The sequence below is a fragment of the Triticum dicoccoides genome, chromosome 6B, assembly GCF_002162155.2.
Source record: "Triticum dicoccoides isolate Atlit2015 ecotype Zavitan chromosome 6B, WEW_v2.0, whole genome shotgun sequence".
NCBI classification, from domain to species: domain Eukaryota; kingdom Viridiplantae; phylum Streptophyta; class Magnoliopsida; order Poales; family Poaceae; genus Triticum; species Triticum dicoccoides.
The window spans coordinates 677,305,534-677,327,883 of record NC_041391.1 but is presented as its reverse complement, the minus strand read 5'-3'; the positions used below and the strand labels follow the sequence as shown (position 1 = coordinate 677,327,883).

At 43.1% G+C, this 22,350-nt stretch overlaps 1 pseudogene; it reads right to left on the bottom strand.

Moving 5' to 3' along the window:
* Positions 1-608: 608 nt before the first annotated feature.
* Positions 609-22,350, bottom strand: part of LOC119321472 — a 34,331-nt pseudogene continuing 12,589 nt past the window's right edge.

Here is a 22,350-nt window from a genome sequence, read left to right as displayed (position 1 = left end):
CTTATATATAACCAGTCAAAAACACCACATCACTATGTCACTACAAGTTTGGCTTATATATACTGCAAATAACCACTCTTGCTTATATATGCCACTCTGTACTATTGAAATTTTAGTTCACTTGAGCCACTCATGGTGATAAATGTCAGGATGCTATCAACCCCCAAGGTTAACAAATAAGTTCAATCAAGAATAACAAAATGTGTTATAAATCAGTGATGTAACAGGAGCATAATTTATCAACTATCATACATATTTATATGGCAGTCTAGATATCACATATTAGAAAAAGGTGGTCACACATGAGTTGTTGAACATTTTCACCTTGTTACTTCATTGATTTCAGCAACCTACCTAGTTAGATCACGAATCAACAGTCGGGAAAAACAAAAACTGCATCACAAGATAGTGCATATTATTAAAGAGAATTTATAAAAAGGGATACCGAACATCATTTTCAGGACGAAGTCCCTCTTCAGAATGCCTGGAAGCACAAGCATCATGTTCATGTGCTCTGGAGCTTTAGCGAATATTGTTGCAGCTTCAACGATCTCACTCCCAGTAAATGCAAGCCTAGACAATTCACTAATTGCCTTTTCTCTTGATTTCTATCGAGGGTCTTCTTGTGCTGCTTCTCGCGCCATTGCTGCTGTAAATGATGTTGTCATTGCACCCACATGTTGTGTCACGTTGTTTAGCTGGCTATTGACATCTTGAAGCATGGCTGCAAATGGATCGCTTGGTCCCGTCGCCCTCTTTGGCCTTGGCTCCTTTTTCTGCCTCTTCGAACTAGTTGTATCAATAGAGCAAGTGTCAATGGACCGTCGAGCTGTTCCTATTGAGATCATGTCCTTTTCCTCATTTTCTTCTTCTTCCATAGCAATTTCCTTCTCCAAGTTTCCCACTGCCTCTCCAAAGCCTTCCACACTTTCTCATGTTGCAATGTCTTTGCCATAGATAGCAGCCAATTGTTCAAAGTATGGAAATGATACACCATACAACCCCTTAGCCTCCTTGTGAATCTACATGTTTTTTTACAAAAGAAGAAAGTTGGTTTTAGATAGAAAGGACAATAACAAGGGATAGAAATGGTACTACTTTCTCCTTGAACATCTTAGGAATAGTAGCACTAATAAGACAACAAGGGATGATCCAAATACAAAAAATACTGCAGAGAAAACACTACAATAACAGGTAACCAAGGTACAATAGCAATGAAATTTAGCACAAAGCATTACTAAGGAATTCAGTTTTAGTGGTTCAAGTGATCTACCTGACAATGAGCTTCATATTGTGCCTTCTCGCACTGAATCATCTTTCGACTTCCATCCCATGTGAAACCACTTTTGGATAGCATTACTTCAACGACACCAAATTTTTTCTTGAAGTGCCTCACTCCTTATTCAATGTGCGGAGATGCAGTGATTGTTGGAAATATGCCCTAGCGGCAATAATAAAATGATTATTATTATATTTCCTTGTTCATGATAATTGTCTATTATTGATGCTATAATTGTGTTATCCAGAAATCGTAATACATGTGTGAATAAATAGACCACAACATGTCCCTAGTAAGCCTCTAGTTGACTAGCTCGTTGATCAACAGATAGTCATGGTTTCCTGACTATGGACATTGGATGTCGTTGATAACGGGATCACATCATTAGGAGAATGATGTGATGGACAAGACCCAATCATACGCATAGCAGAAAATCGTGTAGTTCGTTTGCTAGAGCTTTTCCAATGTCAAGTATCATTTCCTTAGACCATGAGATCGTATAACTCCCGGATACCGTAGGAGTGCTTTGGGTGTACCAAACGTCACAACGTAACTGGGTGACTACAGGTATCCCCGAAGGTATCTGTTGGGTTGACACAGATCGAGACTGGGATTTGTCACTCCGTATGACGCAGAGGTATCTCTGGGCCCACTCAGTAATGCATCATCATAATGAGCTCAATGTGACCAAGTGTTTGGTCACAGGATCATGCATTACAGTACGAGTAAAGTGACTTTCTGGTAACAAGTGAAAGATCGAGGATGTCGCCTAGAGGGGGCGTGAATAGGCGCTTTAAAATAATTACGGTAGAGGCTTGAACAAATGCGGAATAAACCTAGCGGTTAATTTGTCAAGAACAAAACCTACAACAACTAGGCTCACCTATGTGCACCAACAACTTATGCTAAGCAAGATAAGCAACTATGTGATAGCAAGATATATGACAAAGAACAATATGGCTATCACAATGTAAAGTGCATAAGTAAAGGGCACAGGTAAGAGATAACCGAGGCACGCGGAGACGACGATGTTGTTGGAAATATGCCCTAGAGGCAATAATAAAAGTATTATTATTATATTTCTTTGTTCATGATAATTGTCTTTTATTCATGCTATAACTGTATTATCCGGAAATCGTAATACACGTGTGAATACATAGACCACAATATGTCCCTAGTGAGCCTCTAGTTGACTAGCTTGTTGTGATCAACAGATAGTCATGGTTTCCTGGCTATGGACATTGGATGTCGTTGATAACGGGATCACATCATTAGGAGAATGATGTGATGGACAAGACCCAATCCTAAGACTAGCACAAAAGATCGTGTAGTTCATTTGCTAGAGCTTTGCCAATGTCAAGTATCTCTTCCTTCGACCATGAGAGCGTGTAACTCCTGGATACCGTAGGAGTGCTTTGGGTGTATCAAACATCACAACGTAACTGAGTGACTATAAAGGTGCACTACAGGTATCTCCGAAAGTATCTATTGTTTTATGCGGATCGAGACTGGGATTTGTCACTCCGTGTAAACGGAGAGGTATCTCTGGGCCCACTCGGTAGGACATCATCATATGCGCAATGTGACCAAGGAGTTGATCACGGGATGATGTGTTACGGAACGAGTAAAGTGACTTGTCGGTAACGAGATTGAACAAGGTATTGGATACCGACGATCGAATCTCGGGCAAGTAACATACGGATAGACAAAGGGAATTGAATACGGGATTGATTAAGTCCTTGACATCGTGGTTCATCCGATGAGATCATCGTGGAACATGTGGGAGCCATCATGGGTATCCAGATCCCGCTGTTGGTTATTGACCGGAGAACGTCTCGGTCATGTCTACATGTCTCCCGAACCCGTAGGGTCTACACACTTAAGGTTCGATGACGCTAGGGTTATAAAGGAAGTTTGTATGTGGTTACCGAATGTTGTTCGGAGTCCCGGATGAGATCCCGGACGTCACGAGGAGTTCTGGAATGGTCCGGAGGTAAAGATTTATATATGGGAAGTCCTATTTTGGCCACCGGAAAATGTTCGGGATTTTTCGGTATTGTACCGGGAAGGTTCTAGAAGGTTCCAGAGTGGGGCCCACCTGCTTGGGGGGACCCACATGAACGTGGGTAGTGGGGGCAAGGCCCCACATCCCTGGTGAAGGCGCACCAAGATCCCCCCTTAGAAGGAATAAGATCATATCCCAAAGGGATAAGATCAAGATCCCTAAAAAGGGGGGATAACAATCGGTGGGGAAGGAAATGATGGGATTTCTTTCCTCCCACCTTGGCCAACTCCCCAATGGACTTGGAGGGTAAGAAACCAGCCCCTCCACCCCTATATATAGTGGGGAGGCGCATGGGAGCTACAGACGAAGTTCTGGCACAGCCCTACCTCTCTTCCTACTCCTCCTCTCCCATGGTGCTTGGCGAAGCCCTGCTGGATTGCCACGCTCCTCCACCACCACCACGCCGTTGTGCTGCTGTTGGATGGAGTCTTCCTCAACCTCTCCCTCTCTCCTTGCCGGATCAAGGCGTGGGAGACGTCACCGGGCTGTACGTGTGTTGAACGCGGAGGTGCCGTCCGTTCGGCACTAGGATCATCGGTGATTTGAATCACGACGAGTACGACTCCATCAACCCCGTTCACTTGAACGCTTCCGCTTAGAGATCTACAAGGGTATGTAGATGCACTCTCTTTCTACTCGTTGCTGGTCTCTCCATAGATAGATCTTGGTGACACGTAGGAAAATTTTGAATTTCTGCTACGTTCCCCAACAGTGGCATCATGAGCTAGGTCTATTGCATAGATTCTTTGCACGAGTAGAACACAAAGTAGTTGTGGGCGTTGATGTTGTTCAATATGCTTACCGTTACTAGTCCAATCTTGTTTCGACGGTATTGTGGGATGAAGCGGCCCGGACCAACCTTACACGTACTCTTACGTGAGACAGGTTCCACCGATTGACATGCACTTGGTGCATAAGGTGGCTAGCGGGTGCCAGTCTCTCCCACTTTAGTCGGAACGGATTCGATGAAAAGGGTCCTTACGAAGGGTAAATAGCAATTGGCATATCACGTTGTGGTTTTGCGTAGGTAAGAAACGTTCTTGCTAGAAACCCATAGCAGCCACGTAAAACATGCAACAACAATTAGAGGACGTCTAACTTGTTTTTGCAGGGTATGCTTTGTGATGTGATATGGCCAACAAGAATGTGGTGAATAATATGTGATGTATGAGATTGATCATGTTCTTGTAATAGGATTCACGACTTGCATGTCGATGAGTATGACAACCGGCAGGAGCCATAGGAGTTGTCTTTATTTATTGTATGACCTGCGTGTCATTGAAGAACGCCATGTAAATTACTTTACTTTATTGCTAAACGCGTTAGCCATAGAAGTAGAAGTAGTCGTTGGCGTGACAACTTCATGAAGACACGATGATGGAGATCATGATGATGGAGATCATGGTGTCATTCCGGTGACGATGATGATCATGGAGCCCCGAAGATGAAGATCAAAAGGAGCAAAATGATATTGGCCATATCATGTCACTATTTGATTGCATGTGATGTTTATCATGTTTATGCATCTTGTTTACTTAGGACGACGGCAGTAAATAAGATGATCCCTTACAAAATTTCAAGAAGTGTTCTCCCCTAACTGTGCACCGTTGCTACAGTTCGTCGCTTCTAAGCACCACATGATGATCGGGTGTGATGGATTCTTACGTTCACATACAACGGGTGTAAGACAGTTTTACACAGCGAAAACACTTAGGGTTAGCTTGACGAGCCTAGCATGTGCAGACATGGCCTCGGAACACGGAGACCAAAAGGTCGAGCATGAGTCGTATGGTAGATACGATCAACATGAAGATGTTCACCGATGATGACTAGTCCGTCTCACGTGATGATCGGACACGGCCTAGTTGACTCGGATCATGTGATCACTTAGATGACCAGAGGGATGTCTATCTAAGTGGGAGTTCTTAAGATGAACTTAATTATCCTGAACATAGTCAAAAGACCTTTTGTAAATTATGTCGTAAGCTCGCGCTTTAGTTCCACTGTTTAGATATGTTCCTAGAGAAAATATAGTTGAAAGTTGATAGTAGCGATTATGCGATCAGTAGAAAGCTTATGTCCTTAATGCACCGCTTAGTGTGCTGAACCCCAACGTCGTTTGTCGATGTTGCGAACATCGGACATACACGTTTTGATAACTACGTGATAGTTCAATTAAATGGTTTAAGTAGAGGCACCAAAGACGTTTTCGAAACGTCGCGGAACATATGAGATGTTTCGGGGGCTGAAATTGGGATTTCAGGCTCATGCCCACGTCAAGAGGTATAAGACCTCCGACGATTTTCTTAGCCTGCAAACTAAGGGAGAAAAGCTCAATCGTTGAGCTTGTGCTCAGATTGTCTGAGCACAACAATCACTTGAATCGAGTGGGAGTTGATCCTCCAGATGAGATAGTGATGTTTCCCCAAAGTCATTGCCACCAAGCTGCTAGAGCTTCGTGATTAACTATAACATATCAGGGATAGATATGATGATCCTTGAAATATTCATGATGTTTGACACCGCGAAAGTAGAAATCAAGAAGGAGCAACAATTGTTGATGGTTGGTGAAACCACTAGTTTCAAGAAGGGCAAGGGAACAAAGGGATACTTCATGAAACGACAATTCAGCTGCTGCTCTAGTGAAGAAACCCAAGGTTGAACCCAAACCCGAGACTAAGTGCTTCTGTAATAAGGGGAACAACCACTGGAGCAGCATTACCCTAGATACTTGGTAGATGAGAAGGCTGGCAAGGTCGATAGAAGTATATTGGATATACATTATGTTAATGTGTACTTTACTAGTACTCCTAGTAGCACCAGGGTATTGGATACCGGTTCGGTTGCTAAGTGTTAGTAACTCGAAATAAAAGCTACGGAATAAACGGAGACTAGCTAAAGGTGAGCTGACGATATATGTTGGAAGTGTTTCCAAGGTTGATATGATCAAGCATCGCACGCTCCCTCTACCACCGAGATTGGTGTTTGCGTTGAGCATAGACATGATTGGATTATGTCTATCGCAATACGGTTATTCATTTAAGGATAATAATGGTTACTCTATTTTTGAATAATACCTTCAATGGTCTTGCACCTAAAGGAATGGTTTATTGAATCTCGGTCGTAGTGATACACATTTTCATGCCAAAAGATATAAGATAGTAATGATAGTGCCACTTACTTGTGGCACTGCCATGTAAGTCATAATGGTATAAAACGCATGAAGAAGCTCCATGTTGATGGATCTTTGGACTCACTCGTTTTTGAAAAGTTTGAGACATGCGAACCATGTCTATTGGTGTATATGCATGAAGAAACTCCATGCAAATGGATCGTTCGGACTCACTTGATTTTGAATCACTTGAGATATGCAAATCATACCACATGGGCAAGATGACTGAAAAGCCTCATTTTCAGTAAGATGGAACAAGATAGCAACTTGTTGGAAGTAACACATTTTGATGTGTGCAGTCGAATGAGTGCTGAGGCATGCAGTGAATATCATTATGTTCTTACTTCACAGATGATTCGAGTAAATGTTCAGTATATTTACTTGATGAAACACAAGTCTGAATTATTGAATGGTTCAAGTAATTTCAGAGTGAAGTAGCAGATCATTGTGACAAGAGGATAAAATGTCTATGATATGATCATAGAGATGAATATCTGAGTTACGAGTTTTGGCACACAATTAAGACATTGTGGAAATTGTTTCGCAATTAATACCGCCTGGAACACCATAATGTGATGGTGTGTCCGAACATCATAGTTGCACCCTATTGGATATGGTGCGTACCATGATGTCTCTTATCGAATTACCACTATCGTTCATGGGTTAGGCATTAGAGACAACCACATTCACTTTAAATAGGGCACCACGTAATTCCGATGAGATGACACCGTATGAATTATGGTTTAGAGAAACCTAAGTTGTCGTTTCTTAAAAGTTTGGGGCTGCGACGCTTATATGAAAAAGTTTCAGGTTGATAAGCTCGAACCCAAAGCGGATAAAATGCATCTTCATAGGAAACCCAAAACAGTTGGGTATACCTCCTAATTCAAAAGCAATATGGATTGTTTCTAGAATCGGGTCCTTTCTCGAGGAAAAGTTTCTCTCGAAAGAATTGAGTGGGAGGATGGTGGAGACTTGATGAGGTTATTGAACCGTCTCTTCAACTAGTGTGTGACAGGGCACAGGGAGTTGTTCCTGTGGCACCTACACCAATTGAAGTGGAAGCTTATGATATTGATCATGAAACTTCGGATCAAGTCACTCCCAAACCTCGTAGGATGACAAGGATGCGTACTACTTCAGAGTGGTACGTAATCCTGTCTTGAAGGTCATGTTGCTAGACAACAATGAACCTACGAGCTATGGAGAAGCGATGGTGGGCCCGGATTCCGATAAATGGCTTGAGGCCATAAAATCCGAGAGAGGATCCATGTATGAAAACAAAGTGTAGACTTTGGCAGAACGGCTCGATGGTCGTAAGGCTAATGAGTACAGATGGATTTCAAAAGGAAGATGGACAATGATGGTAAATGTCACCATCAAGAAAGCTCGACTTGTCGTTAAGATGTTTTCCGACAAGTTCAAGGAGTTGACTACGATGAGATTTTCTCACTCGTAGCGATGCTAAGAGTCTGTTGGAATTATATTAGCGATTACTGCATTATTTATGAAATCTTGCAGATAGGATGTCAAAACATTGTTTCCTCGACGATTTTAATGAGGAAAGGTTGTATGTGATACAACCGGAAGGTTTTGTCAATCCCGAAAGATGCTAATAAGTATGCAAAGCTCCAGCAATCCTTCTAAGGACTGGAGTGAGCATCTCGGAGTTGGAATGTATGCTTTGATGATGACCAAAATTTTTGGGTTTGTACAAAGTTTATGAGAAACTTGTATTTCCAAAGAAGTGAGTGGGAGCACTATAGAATTTCTGATGAGTATATGTTGTTGACATATTGTTGATCAGAAATGACGTAGAATTTCTGGAAAGCATATAGGGTTATTTTGAAAGCGTTTTTCAATGGAAAGCCTGGATTAAGCTACTTGAACATTGAGCATCAAGATCTATAAGGATAGATCAAAATGCTTAATAATACTTTCAAATGAGCACATACCTTGACATGATCTTGAAGGTGTTCAATATGGACTAGTCAAATAAGGAGTTCTTGCCTGAGTTGTAAGGTACGAAGTTAAGACTTAAAGCTCGACCACGGTAGAATAGAGAGAAAGGACGAAGGTCGTCCCCTATGCTTAAGACGTAGGCTCTTCAGTATGCTATGCTGTGTACCGCACCTGAAGTGTGCCTTGCCATGAGTCAGTCAAGGGGTACAAGAGTGATCCAAGAATGGCTCACAGGACAGCGGTCAAAGTTATCCTTAGTAACTAGTGGACTAAGGAATTTTCTCGATTATGGAGGTGGTAAAAGAGTTCGTCGTAAAGGTTACGACGATGCAAGCTTGACACCTATCCGGATAGCTCTGAGTAGAGAGACCGGATACATATAATGGAGCAATAATTTAGAATAGCTCCAAGTAGAACAGTTGTTTGGAATAGCTCCAAATAGAGCGTGGAAGCTGCATCTAGGAGATGACATAGAGATTTGTAAAGCACACACGGATCTGAAAGGTTCAGACCCGTTGACTAAAACCTCTCTCACAAGCAACATGATCAAACATAAAACTCATTGAGTGTTAATCACATAGTGATGTGAACTAGACTACTGACTCTAGTAAACTCTTGGGTATTAGTCACATGGCGATGTGACCTGTGAGTGTTAATCACATGGCGATGTGAACTAGATTATTGACTCTAGTGCAAGTGGGAGACTGTTGGAAATATGCCCTAGAGGCAATAATAAAAGTATTATTATTATATTTCTTTGTTCATGATAATTGTCTTTTATTCATGCTATAACTGTATTATCCGGAAATCGTAATACACGTGTGAATACATAGACCACAATATGTCCCTAGTGAGCCTCTAGTTGACTAGCTTGTTGTGATCAACAGATAGTCATGGTTTCCTGGCTATGGACATTGGATGTCGTTGATAACGGGATCACATCATTAGGAGAATGATGTGATGGACAAGACCCAATCCTAAGACTAGCACAAAAGATCGTGTAGTTCATTTGCTAGAGCTTTGCCAATGTCAAGTATCTCTTCCTTCGACCATGAGAGCGTGTAACTCCTGGATACCGTAGGAGTGCTTTGGGTGTATCAAACATCACAACGTAACTGAGGGACTATAAAGGTGCACTACAGGTATCTCCGAAAGTATCTATTGTTTTATGCGGATCGAGACTGGGATTTGTCACTCCGTGTAAACGGAGAGGTATCTCTGGGCCCACTCGGTAGGACATCATCATATGCGCAATGTGACCAAGGAGTTGATCACGGGATGATGTGTTACGGAACGAGTAAAGTGACTTGCCGGTAACGAGATTGAACAAGGTATTGGATACCGACGATCGAATCTCGGGCAAGTAACATACCTATAGACAAAGGGAATTGAATACGGGATTGATTAAGTCCTTGACATCGTGGTTCATCCGATGAGATCATCGTGGAACATGTGGGAGCCATCATGGGTATCCAGATCCCGCTGTTGGTTATTCACCGGAGAACGTCTCGGTCATGTCTACATGTCTCCCGAACCCGTAGGGTCTACACACTTAAGGTTCGATGACGCTAGGGTTATAAAGTAAGTTTGTATGTGGTTACCGAATGTTGTTCGGAGTCCCGGATGAGATCCCGGACGTCACGAGGAGTTCCGGAATGGTCCGGAGGTAAAGATTTATATATGGGAAGTCCTATTTTGGCCACCGGAAAATGTTCGGGATTTTTCGGTATTGTACCGGGAAGGTTCTAGAAGGTTCTTGAGTGGGGCCCACCTGCTTGGGGGGACCCACATGAACGTGGGTAGTGGGGGCAAGGCCCCACATCCCTGGTGAAGGCGCACCAAGATCCCCCCTTAGAAGGAATAAGATCATATCTCAAAGGGATAAGATCAAGATCCCTAAAAAGGGGGGATAACAATCGGTGGGGAAGGAAATGATGGGATTTCTTTCCTCCCACCTTGGCCAATGCCCCAATGGACTTGGAGGGTAAGAAACCAGCCCCTCCACCCCTATATATAGTGGGGAGGCGCATGGGAGCTACAGACGAAGTTCTGGCATAGCCCTACCTCTCTTCCTACTCCTCCTCTCCCATGGTGCTTGGCGAAGCCCTGCTGGATTGCCACGCTCCTCCACCACCACCACGCCGTTGTGCTGCTGTTGGATGGAGTCTTCCTCAACCTCTCCCTCTCTCCTTGCTGGATCAAGGCGTGGGAGACGTCACCGGGCTGTACGTGTGTTGAACGCGGAGGTGCCGTCCGTTCGGCACTAGGATCATCGGTGATTTGAATCACGACGAGTACGACTCCATCAACCCTGTTCACTTGAACGCTTCCGCTTAGCGATCTACAAGGGCATGTAGATGCACTCTCTTTCTACTCGTTGCTGGTCTCTCCATAGATAGATCTTGGTGACACGTAGGAAAATTTTGAATTTCTGCTACGTTCCCCAACAGATGTATCCCGAAGTTCACACCCTTGCGGATGCTAATCTCCATTTGGAGCGGTGTGGAGGCACAATGCTCCCCAAGAAGCCACTAGGGCCATCGTAATCTCCTCACGCCCTCGCACAATGCAAGATGCCGTGATTCCACTAAGGGACCCTTGAGGGCGGTCACCGAACCCGTACAAATGGCGACCCTTGGGGGCGGTCACCGAACCCGTACACTTTGGAAACCCTTGGGGGCGGTCACCGGTACCCGTCAAATTGCTCGGGGCGATCTCCACAACCTAATTGGAGACCCTGACGCTTGCCCGGAGCTTTACACCACAATGATTGAGCTCCGAACACCACCAACCGTCTAGGGCGCCAAGGCACCCAAGAGGAACAAGCTCTAGGGTGCCCAAACACCCAAGAGTAATAAGCTTCTCAAACTTCACTTCCACGTATCACCGTGGAGAACTCAAACCGATGCACAAATGCAATGGCAAGGGCACACAGAGTACCCAAGTCCTTCTCTCTCAAATCCCACCAAAGCAACTAATTCTAGGGAGGAAAGTAAGAGGAAGAACAAGAAGGAGAACACAAAGAACTCCAAGATCTAGATCCAAGGGGTTCCCCTCACATAGAGGAGAAAGTGATTGGTGGAAGTGTGGATCTAGATCTCCTCTCTCTTTTGCCTCAAAAACTAGCAAGAATCCATGGAGGGATTGAGAGTTAGCAAGCTCAAAGAAGGTCAACAATGGGGGCAAAAACGAGCTCAAGAGATAGGGAACCATTGGGGAAGAAGACCCCCTTAAATAGGTCCCCACGAATCTGCCCGTTATGTGCAGAAAGCTGTACGACCGGTACAACCGGTGCACGAACCGGTACAATCGGCCAAAGCAGAGGAAAAACCAACCTGGGAAAAACTCTAAGCGGTACAACAGCCTGGGGAACCGGTAGTACCGGTTAAACCGGTAAAACTGGTCAACAACCGCCCAAGAACCACTCCAAAACAGAAACCAGTCCGGTGGTAGAGCGGTACATGGCCAGAACAACCTCCGGACCAATTCTGGAGCGGTACAACCGCTCCAAACACCGGTTGTACCGGTCAACCGGTACAACCTTTCTACGGGGCGGTACAACCTCTCTATGTAAAACAGGCAATATCAAAACAGCCACAACTTTCACATACGAGCTCCGAATTCGATGAAACCAAGTTTGTTGGAAAGCTAGCAACCAGGGATAACACAATCTTGATAGAAATATCAATAAGAAGAAAATGAGAAAATGCCCATAAGAAAATGGTGAGAACCCTTCCTTGGATAAGACCTGTAAAACCTCCAACACCAAAAACATCATAGAAGACGCATGCGAACTCTGTTTTCGATGAACTCAAGCTTGTCATCAAGATGACAATAACCTCTAAGACTCACAAAGATAACCAAACAAGAACCAAGAAACATGATGCAAGGATGCAATGGTTTGAGCTCTCTACTAACGATATGATTAAGCTACCAACTTGAGAGCCCCCCTTGATAGTACGGTAAACGATCCTATAACCCGGTCTCCCAACTACCAGCACGAGACCGGTAAAAGAGAAAACCTATCAAGGGCAAACCTTTGCCTTGCACATGGTCCACTTGAGTTAGATGATGACGATCTTGACTCCGTCAAGTTGGACCACCTTTCTTGATTGCGTTGGCTCGATGAAAACTAGATGATTGCTCCCCCATAGTCCACTATGGGTGAGCCACTCTTCGGCACATCTTCACAAGACCATTGACACCACAAAGGATGGCAAGATTCAAGCACTTGATTTGTTCGTGATTCTCCACTTGAACTTGCACACAGCAATCATGATGACGATCACCACTTGATGTCATCCTTTCCATGGGTTGTATGATATCTTCCTATTGACGCAAGCCCATGGACACGTACCTAACCCCACATAGAAATCTCACATAAACCATGGGTTAGTACACAAGTTGCAATGGACAATGCTCACCATACCATGGGATCACTTGATCCCTCTCGGTACATCTTCTACACTTTGAGAGTTGATCAACTTGATTCACTCTTGACTTAGTCTTGATCAACCTTGAATCATTCCAACTCTCTTCATTTGGATGATGTCTTGAAGGTAAACATGAATGATCACACAATCTTCTTCTTCAAGACATGCTTGCAATAAGCTCAGCACTCACATGACCAATCTTTGGATAATTCCTTAATAGCACCTTGGTCAACTCATAAACTCCTTGAAACCAACACATGGACTTCAAGAAAAGCCTATGGACAAAACCTTCAAATATAACTCAAGGCAACCATTAGTCCATAGAGATTGTCATCAATTACCAAAACCAAACATGGGCGCATCACATGTTCTTTCAATCTCCCCCATTTTGGTAATTGATGACAATCACTTTCAAGAGAGTTTATATAAGGAATTATGCATCACATTGCAATGCAACAACCAATAGTGCATGCGAATGAGATGCAAATGCTAAGGAACAAAACCAAAGCAAGAGGAGACAACTCTCTAAAATTCTCCACAAAACTCTCTAAAACTTCTCCCCCATTGGCATCGATTGCCAAAATGGGCTAAAAGCTTAGAAGGCCAATATAAAATGTGTTCCTCCATAAATTGTGTATTTCTCAACAAGAGAGTGGAATGCAATACACATATCCAACGGTAAATACTTGGAGGAAGACAAACTATATTGAGGCCCAAAGATTGCAAAAGGAAGATATGCCACAAGGACATAATCAAAGAGAGAAACAAGCAATCAAGCAACCAAAAGATACCAATTGAAGCAAGCTATCAAAAGATACCAATTGAACCAACTAGGCCAATGATCCTACGAGCCACATGAATAAAGGATATTATGATAAGAGTGGAGCAGTGTTCTAAAGAAACTAGAGAAGCTCCCCATGATTTCTGCACATCAAGAATTTTTGTATTTGGATACAAAGTGCACAAAATAGGATCATAGCTCCCCCAAAATCAATAGAAACTTACAACAAGTGCAAGTGAGCATATAGGAAACTAAGCCTAGTACTTGCAACAAACACATGGTTGAGCAACAAGTGAAAGATTTCACTTAAGAATAGGCTCAACCAAAATAATGTGTGTGAGTCATGGCGAAGCATTTGAGAAGACTAAAATTAGGATGAGCATTAAGCATCAACATAGTCTTGAAAGAATGAGGCACATGGTGCAAGGCCTATCATTCTCACACACAACTGGTAAATGGGTTCACAAGCTTACTAATAAGCAGAAGAGAACCTATGCTTGTGACAACCCGTGGTGAAGATAGAAAATGAAAGCCTCATCAAGACAAGGGATACCAATTAAGATGGCAAAGGCCTCGTCAAGACAAGCATGAGGAAAAAAAAATCTTCACCACAAAAGAGTGCATCAAGATGCAATGAGATAAGACCCGCACTCAAGACAAGATCTTTCACGGAGCCACCAAAGAAATAGCAAAAGAAAGACAAGGTGGGCGTGAAAGAAAGGATATCGTCCAGAGATGTAATTTCTCTCAGGTGTATAAGGTTCTAGGTAGACGAAATCATGATGATATATGTCTACAAAGAAGGATGTACACTCGACATAGTTACAACACGAAGGAATAAGATATCCAAAAGGAAGTCATACATATACCAATAAGATATTTGCTTGGAAGCATAGCACATGGCTAGATATGGTCTTATTGTATATAAATGAATTCCTACCGCACAACCATCAAAGACATCACAACTAGCAACATGAGATCATAGTTGGGATGCTTTGAGAAAGGAAACAAGTATCACAAGAAAGAATGAATACATGCCATGATACAACCTACACAAGGTTGATGCAAGAAATGTGTGCATGAAGTAGATGATGATACTTGTTACCGAGATACCATTGGAAGGATGTAGTAGATACCAATTGAAGGTAGATGGCAATTCATTGATCATCCTAGCTTGACTCCAATAAGCATATGGTGGAAACACCTTCCTTGTGAGTGAGCCGAGCATCCAATGCATCTCCAAATGTTCCTAGAAGAACAACACAAACTAAATGGTACCCAAACTCATTGGGACCACATAGTTAGAAACACCAATACATAGGACAAACTCCACATAAATATGTGCATATAGATATGAAAATGAATTTCATGCACATCTCATCCAAATTGAGGCTAGGTGGAGTTTCCCCTATATATTGAGTCAAAGAAAGAAAGCATGCCAAAGAAACTACAAGAAGTAAATATGCATGCTCAAGACTTTCAAGAACCGAGACCAAAAGACAAAGAAATTCCGAGCGAAGAAAAGATACCAAATGAATAAATCATCACTTGGAGGATGTCCATAAAAGATACATCAAGGAATGAAATATCCATTGATACACACGAAAATAAAGATGTCAAACTCCCAAAGAGAGGATGGTTCCAAACAAACCAAGCTCTCAACAAAGTTTCATGATGGCACAAAGTACCAAAAAGAAATGGCTTGCCTTCCACAAAAACACACTTGATGAGGATCACAAGATGAGCATTTTAGAGAAAATAGAATAGCTCCCCCACAAGTTGTGCATTACATAGGATTTGCATTTGAATACAAAATGCAGAAGGTGGGATCATCACTTTCACTATATCTAGAAAACACTAGACAAGAACAAGAAATAAAAAAGATCCACAAGTGGTAGGGAAGACAACGGGAGTTGACACAAACTTGGCAAGAGATAAGGCAAATAAAAAGCAAACGCCAACGTGAAGATGATCAATAATTTCTACCACACATAAGTGAGTACCAATTGTCAAAAGACAAGAAGTATTTGGAAATAATTCCCGTTGGTAGATAGCAATGATATCCAAAATCATCTTCACACCAAACACACGCAAATTGCAACTTGTAGAGCTAACATGCCACCTAGGAACAAGATAATTTACAATATCAATTCTAGGTGACAATATCTCAAATGTACACATTTTCTAGGCTTGTAATATGCACTTAGCATATTACTCCCCCATAATGTGATACCAATAAGAACTTAACAAGAGGCAATAAGAGGAACAAACAAGAGATAATTAATGGACTATTTAGAATTTGAATTTCTCATGAGAGATATACCACCTAGCGACTAGATAATCTTGTAATATCAATACTAGATTGTATTCCTCATGTACACACATTTATAGGATTGTGAGGTGCACAAAGCACATCACTCCCCCAAAATGGGATGTTCCATTAATCTCTCACACGAGCCAACTAGGATACAAACAAGAAGCATAAAGGCTCAACGCACGACACACGCGTACATGATGTGCAAACCAACACACACATACTTGATTGCTCAAGATAAGCAAGTTGGAATCACAACATATACAAACACATGCAAGGAACAAAACCAAAACATGCAAGGGGGCAAGTAACTTTGAATGTAAGCAATTTTAAGTACAAGTTACCGCAAGGAGGCACATTGGATATAAGATATAAATTTGATGATTCAATTGACTTGGCTTGAGACAATAAGAGTGATGAAGTCCCCTTAATTCTTCATAATGTAGCCAAGTCTCCAATGCCCTCCAACAACACCTATTGATCAAGTTTGAGCTTGTTGGTCCCCAACCAAGCTGGGTCCTAACAGGTTAGTCACAATAGGTTTGGCTACCCAAATGGTTCTTTGCTTGACACCACTTTGAGTACCAACAAACTTGGCAAACACATTGCCAACCTTATCCTTACCAAGAGAATAGATATCATCAATAATAATTGGGTTGGATAAGTTACCACTAGTGCATGAATAAGCGACGTGACCTTTCTCATGACATAAGTAGCAACGTCTACTCTTCACTTTCTTCTCACTTGATTTCTCAATTTGAGAAGCATTAACTTGAGTCTTCTGGGGAAGAGGCCTTTCTTCAACTTGATGTTGAGCATGAGATTGAACTTGTGCCCTCTTCCCTTGTTGCTTGACACTAATGGCCTTCTTCTTCAGTGGGCAAGATCTAACATAATGCCCTTCGACTTTGCACTTGAAGCAAACAATCTTGGCCGAATTCTTGACTTGTTCTTGGCCCTTCCTTTTGTTCATCTTGGACTTCTTCTTCTTATTGGAGTTGAATCCAAGTCCACCTTTGTCATTGGGGGATTTTTTCACACTCAAGATATTGTTGAGTGTGGATTTCCCTTGATGACTCTTTTCGAAGTCTTTCTTTAAAGAAGTGACTTGGGCCTTGAGCTCTTTGATTTCCTCTACATGGTTAGTCTCAACACAAGTACTAGAGGAAGTATAAGCTTCATCATTAGAGCAACAGGGCAAGGAAAGCAATTCATCACAATATGTACCAACATTGTGAGTAGATGAATTACAAGGACTAGCACATGGCAATATACTATTTTGACTAGAAGTAGTGCTAGTATCCACATGAGGCTCACTAGATGTTACCTTAACAATCATGGCCTCATGGGCTATCTTTAGCACACTATGGGATACTAGAAGATCATCATGAGAGCTTGAGAGCTTTTCATGACTTTCTTCCAATTTCCCATAATTACTAGATAGCACCTCAAGTTGAGCCCGTAGCTCAACATTCTCCTTCAAAATGGATGCTTCACAAGTAATAGAATTAGTAGCACACACATCATCATTAACAACAAGAGGAGAAGGCACCTTGGCAAGCTCTTTTAAATAAGAAGCTTCAAGTTGAGCATGAGACTCGGTGAGTTTGATGAGCTCGCCCTTGATGACCCTTGAGCCATTTTCGAGGTGCTCAAAATCCTCAAGGAGTCTAGCATGAGCAACTTCAAGCTTACCATTTTTAGTTTCAAAAACATTGGCCACCTCAAGAACTCTATCAGTAGATTCCTTCACTCTAGACAATTCTAGAGCAAAAGTCTCCTCAAGAGATTCCTTGGTGGTTTGTTCAAGTTCAAGAGCTTGAGATAGCTCCACGATCTCATTTGCGTAATCACGCCCATGAGCTTCCATTTTCTCAATGGTGACCTCATGCTCCTCTAGATGAGATTCCAACTCTTCAATGTATTTCTTGCAATCAATGGCAATGGACATTATTTCCATGAAGTTGGAACGAGCAATTTTATTTTTATGAAGAGCTTTAAAAATCATTTCCCCCTTAGTTTTTAAGGAGGCAACATTATCATTCTCTTCATCATTATCCTCATCATCATTAGCATCAACATCATCATCAAGAGACATATTGGGGTACAAAGTAGGAGATACCTTTGACGCCTTAGCCATAAGGCAAAAAGCAATAGATGATGATGTAGGATCCCTTGAGGCACCATTAAACACCACATCTTGTTCCATGGAGTGTTGGGTTTCCTCTACATTGTTAGCACAATAATTCGAGGAAATAGATGCATTTTTATCATGGCAACAAGACATATAAAGCATATCATCATGAGATTTAGTCAAGCAATTTCTACATGATATGCAAGGACTATCAACACAAGCATGTGAAACATTTGGAGTGCTCGAAGTGTTAAAGCCCAAAGAAGGAGCATTGCAATAATATAGTGATGAAGGATCATCCACAATAAGCATACTATCATCATTGCAATGACCAACACTACTCATCATATCATTACCTTGTGGCAAATCACATGTAGGTGAAGTAGAAGAAGTTCAGAAGACTATACGACCGGAGGTGGAGGGAGAACAATCATCCCCACAAATCATGGACACACCATATTTATCTTGAAGCTTTGTCCATAACTCATGAGCATCCCGGAACGGCATGAGTTGAAATATAACTACATTGCTCAAAGCATCGAAAAGCACATTAGAGGCTTGAGCATTGAGATAAGAGTTTTTCTCATCCTCTAAAGATAATCTTTGGGGATCCTTTGGAGGAGAAAAACCCATATCTACAATTCGCTCTAAAGTTGGGTCCATGACCCTAAAGAGATTAAGCATGCGAATTACCCAAACATCAAAATTTGTGCCATCAAAACTAAGAGTGTCCGAGAATCCTAATCCTCTAGTCGACATCTTTACTCTCTAGGCAGTTAAGCCCAACAAAGAGAGACGAGGCTCTGATACCAATTGAAAGATCGAGGATGTCACCTAGAGGGGGGGTGAATAGGCACTTTAAAATAATTACGGTAGAGGCTTGAACAAATGCGGAATAAACCTAGCGGTTAATTTGTCAAGAACAAAACCTACAACAACTAGGCTCACCTATGTGCACCAACAACTTATGCTAAGCAAGATAAGCAACTATGTCATAGCAAGATATATGACAAAAGAACAATATGGCTATCACAAAGTAAAGTGCATAAGTAAAGGGCTCGGGTAAGAGATAACCGAGGCACGCGGAGACGATGATGTATCCTGAAGTTCACACCCTTGCGGATGCTAATCTCCGTTTGGAGCGGTGTGGAGGCACAATGCTCCCCAAGAAGCCACTAGGGCCACCGTAATCTCCTCACACCCTCGCACAATGCAAGATGCCGTGATTCCACTAAGGGGCCCTTGAGGGCGGTCACCGAACCCATACAAATGGCGACCCTTGGGGGCGGTCACCGAACCCGTACACTTTGGCAACCCTTTGGGGCGGTCACCGATACCCGTCAAATTGCTCGGAGCGATCTCCACAACCTAATTGGAGACCCCGACGCTTGCCCGGAGCTTTACACCACAATGATTGAGCTCCGAACACCACCAACCGTCTAGGGCGCCAAGGCACCCAAGAGGAACAAGCTCTAGGGTGCCCAAACACCCAAGAGTAATAAGCTTCTCAAACTTCACTTCCACGTATCACCGTGGAGAACTCAAACCGATGCACAAATGCAATGGCAAGGGCACACAGAGTACCCAAGTCCTTCTCTATCAAATCCCACCAAAGAAACTAATGCTAGGGAGGAAAGTAAGAGGAAGAACAAGAAGGAGAACACAAAGAACTCCAAGATCTAGATCCAAGGGGTTCCCCTCACATAGAGGAGAAAGTGATTGGTGGAAGTGTGGATCTAGATCTCCTCTCTCTTTTCCCTCAAAAACTAGCAAGAATCCATGGAGGGATTGAGAGTTAGCAAGCTCAAAGAAGATCAACAATGGGGGCAAAAACGAGCTCAAGAGATAGGGAACCATTGGGGAAGAAGACCCCCTTAAATAGGTCCCCACGAATCTGCCCGTTATGTGCAGAAAGCTGTACGACCGGTACAACTGGTGCACGAACCAGTACAACCGGCCAAAGTAGAGGAAAAACCAACCTGGGAAAAACTCTAAGCAGTACAACAGTCTGGGGAACCGGTAGTACCGGTTACACCGGTAAAACCGGTCAACAACCGCCCAAGAACCGCTCCAAAACAGAAACCAGTCCGGTGGTAGAGCGGTACATGGCCGGAACAACCTCCGGACCAATTCTGGAGCGGTACAACCGCTCCAAACACCGGTTCTACCGTTCAACCGCTACAACCTCTCTACGGGGCGGTACAACCTCTCTATGTAAAACAGGCAATATCAAAACAGCCACAACTTTCACATACGAGCTCCGAATTCGATGAAACCAAGTTTGTTGGAAAGTTAGCAACAAGGGCTAACACGATCTTGATAGAAATATCAATAAGAAGCAAATGAGAAAATGCCCATCAGAAAATGGTGAAAACCCTTCCTTGGATAAGACCGGTAAAACCTCCAACACCAAAAACATCATAGAAGACGCATGCGAACTCCGTTTTCGATGAACTCAAGCTTGTCATCAAGATGACAATAACCTCTAAGACTCACAAAGATAACCAAACAAGAACCAAGAAACATGATGCAAGGATGCAATGGTTTGAGCTCTCTACTAACGATACGATTAAGCTACCAACTTGAGAGCCCCCCTTGATAGTACGGTAAACGATCCTATAACCCGGTCTCCCAACTACCAGCACGAGACCGGTAAAAGAGAAAACCTATCAAGGGCAAACCTTTGCCTTGCACATGGTCCACTTGAGTTAGATGATGACGATCTTGACTCCGTCAAGTTGGACCACCTTTCTTGATTGCGTTGGCTCGATGAAAACTAGATGATTGCTCCCCCATAGTCCACTATGGGTGAGCCACTCTTCGGCACATCTTCACAAGACCATTGACACCACAAAGGATGGCAAGATTCAAGCACTTGATTTGTTCGTGATTCTCCACTTGAACTTGCACACAGCAATCATGATGACGATCACCACTTGATGTCATCCTTTCCATGGGTTGTATGATATCTTCCTATTGACGCAAGCCCATGGACACGTACCTAACCCCACATAGAACTCTCACATAGACCATGGGTTAGTACACAAGTTGCAATGGACAATGCTCACCATACCATGGGATCACTTGATCCCTCTCGGTACATCTTCTACACTTTGAGAGTTGATCAACTTGATTCACTCTTGACTTAGTCTTGATCAACCTTGAATCATTCCAACTCTCTTCATTTGGATGATGTCTTGAAGGTAAACATGAATGATCACACAATCTTCTTCTTCAAGACATGCTTGCAATAAGCTCAGCACTCACATGACCAATCTTTGGATAATTCCTTAATAGCACCTTGGTCAACTCATAAACTCCTTGAAACCAACACATGGACTTCAAGAAAAGCCTATGGACAAAACATTCAAATATAACTCAAGGCAACCATTAGTCCATAGAGATTGTCATCAATTACCAAAACCAAACATGGGGGCATCACATGTTCTTTCAACAAGATTGAACGAGGTATTGGGATACCGACGATCGAATCTCGGGCAAGTAACATACCGATTGACAAAGGGAATTGTATACGGGATTACTTGAATCCTCGACATCATGGTTCATCCGATGAGATCATCGAGGAGCATGTGTGAGCCAACATGGGTATCCAGATCCTGCTGTTGGTTATTGTCGGAGAGTTGTCTCGGTCATGTCTGCATGTCTCCCGAACCCGTAGGGTCTACACACTTAAGGTTCGGTGACGCTAGGGTTGTAGAGATATTAGTATGCGGTAACCCAAAAGTTGTTTGGAGTCTCGGATGAGATCCCAGACGTCACGAGGAATTCCGGAATAGTCTGGAGGTAAAGAATTGTATATAGGAAGTCCAGTTTCGACCATCGGGAAAGTTTCGGGGGTCACCGGTATTGTACCGGGACCACCGGAAGGGTCCGGGGGTCCACCGGGTGGGGCCACCTATCCCAGAGGGCCCCATGGGCTGAAGTGGGAAGGGAACCAACCCCTGGTGGGCTGGTGCGCCCCCCTTGGGCCCCCCTGCGCCTAGGGTTGGTAACCCTAGGGGTGGGGGCGCCCCACTTGGCTTAGGGGGCAAGCCACCCCCTTGGCCGCCCCCCCCCCTTGACACTACTAGGGAAAAGCCTATACACAGAAAGTTACTAGTAGCGAGGGTTAAAAACCCTCGCTACTGCTACTTACCAGTAGCGCAGGGTTTTAAACCTCGCTACTACTAAGTTGATAGCAGTAGCGCGG